This window comes from Octodon degus, unplaced genomic scaffold, assembly GCF_000260255.1.
Source record: "Octodon degus isolate 3935 unplaced genomic scaffold, OctDeg1.0 scaffold00037, whole genome shotgun sequence".
NCBI lineage: Eukaryota > Metazoa > Chordata > Mammalia > Rodentia > Octodontidae > Octodon > Octodon degus.
The window spans coordinates 9,321,756-9,324,293 of record NW_004524613.1 but is presented as its reverse complement, the minus strand read 5'-3'; positions in this window follow the sequence as shown (position 1 = coordinate 9,324,293).

Below are 2,538 nucleotides of genomic sequence, written 5' to 3'. Positions count from 1 at the left end.
GCAAAGCAGAGACTTCAAGGCAATCGGAGGGGACAGGGTCAAATTACTCCTGAAAAAGGATTGTTGTAGTAGATTTTGTAGTTTCTTTTGTGTTCACTTTGCTCCTTCCTGGCCTTCTGCATGGGGTGGGGGTGGGGGGTCTTGTGCTTTGCAGTCCCTAGAGCTGGGCTTTGCCCGCAGCTTGAGGTGCCTTCACTGGTGGTGGTTCCTGCTTGCTTTTTCTTCAGGCGTGATTCAGGACCAGGGCCAGCTCCTCTGTGTGTGATTGGTGCAGTCACACAGAGCCCATGCTGAGAAAGGTCTCACACTTGGTTTACGGCTCTACTGTCACCATCTTGAAGTTCTTAATATTTTTTTATTTTAAAGAGAATAGAAAAATAATAGAAATGACACACAATTTTAAAAAGCCCAAGATGATAGGTTCCTGTATCACACTTTGTTGTCTTCAGTGCAGTTGCTTAGATTACCAGACATAAGCAAGCATGTGAAATTGATCAAAATAAAAATTTTAAGCATTAACTTCTCCTTTCAAAAAACTGATAGAAATTAGTAATACAATCATCTTACTATCTTGTGTATATACATACGTGATTTTTCACCTTCCTTTTTTCCTTTCTTTTCCTCATCCCAGTTGTTCCTTCATCTTGAGCAGTTTTCCTTCCCTTTTACTACATCTACTGTACCTTTCAGATTTTATCTATTCTTTCAGGTTCTTACACTAGGGAGATGATATAATGTTTACACATGTGGGTCTGATTTATATCCCTTACGAATATGGTCTCTAGTTGCATCCATTCACCTAAAAAGCCTTGAGTTTATCTTTCTTTATAGGAAAATAATACTCCATTGTATAAAAACACCACATCTTTTTTATCCATTCCTCAGTTGATGGGCATTTGGGTTGTTTCCAAGATTTAATTATGACAAATTGAGCTGCTATAAACAGGTGCAAATATACCACTGTGGCCACTGAGGTATGATGTTTCCAATCCTCCTGGAAAAACACCCAGGAGGGGAATAGCTGGGTCAAATGAAACTTGAAATTCTTAATACTTTTTGACTAAAGCCGGCCATGCCCTTTTAGCACATGGCCTCACCCATGACCGTCCCTCAATTCTCCACCCATACACTGAGGTCAGCTGTGAGCTGCAAACAAATCCCTCTGGAAATGTATTTGAATGTGGATAGCAAACAAATCTCCAGTGTGCCAGAGCCCCAGGGAAGAGACAAGTCATGCTACCTCTTTCCTGCAACAGCTTGACCATTTTCACCAAGCTCAAGCTTAACTGGAGGCCGATTCTCAGTTAATTATAAAATTGGCCGTTTCGCTCTGCTTATGGTTTTCAAGGGAACTGCGAGCCAGTGTCTCCTGTGAATCTGCTGGTACCCCATGCCGCCACACAGCTCCATTCCCTTCGATGCTTTGCAGCTTGCTGGGAAATCACCAGCATCTGTGTTTTCAAGACAGTCTGAAAATTGCGACCACTAAACCAAAACAAAAGTAGTGGACTATGTCACTATTTGATCCCTAAGGAGTGAGTGAGGAGCAAACATTTCATGGGTGAATTTTCTGGGGCAGTGAGAGAGGGCCAGAGAACACAGAAAGATATAAAACGCACACAGTGCTACAGAGTTGATTGTGGTATGACCACAAGTGCCCTTTGGAGACAAAGGATGTGGGAGTAACACAATATTTGTTCAGAGTCTTACAAATAGACAATACTTTAGCTTGGCTTGTTTCCAATATTTTGTTAATGTCTGGTGGATGCAGAAAAGTGTGCAAATCCTAAATGTGTAGCAGTGTTGTGGTTTGGAGTTTCGCAAGGTAAACAACACAATACAGGACACATTTTATAAGATTATTTTATAATCACCCAAAGAATCGTATACAAATAGTACAGGAAATCTGTCCACACACTAAAGACCAAAGAATCCAGCTGAGGATCTGGATCCTTACATCCTGCATGAGTCCAGCTGAAATATTAGAGCTCATAACAACACCTCCCACAAGTCCACCTGGAGACCTAAAGCCTGTGATTAAGTCTCACGCAGGCCTGCTTCATGGATCTGTGCTGGAAAGGCCCAAAGGCCAGTGGTGGAAGCTAGGAAGTCTATGCCAGTGAGATGAAGGATCTGTACTAACAGGCTGAGGGATCTGTTGGAACCAGGAAGCAACATTCAAGGTAAGCACAAGAGCTCCCTGAAAGGTACCACAGCCAGGCTCAGCAACAGTGAGGTCCCGAGCTCCTCCAGCAATGAGGAGAGCTGAGTTCACATCAGGAAAGCCAACCTGACAAGCTTCTCCGTGAGGCTGAGCAGTGCGCCACCTTCCCCTCCACAGCCAGAAAGTGATGCTCGAGATGAGGACCAGACCCCCCCTAAAATGAACCATAGCCATTCTCAGCAACAGTGAAGGTCCCAAGCTCCTCCAATGACAAGAGCACGTTCATCAGGAAAGCCAGCATGACGAGGTGCTCCAGCAAACTAGCCCAAGAGAGCCAGCAGCTTCCAACACCTCCAACAGCTTCTCCAAATAGC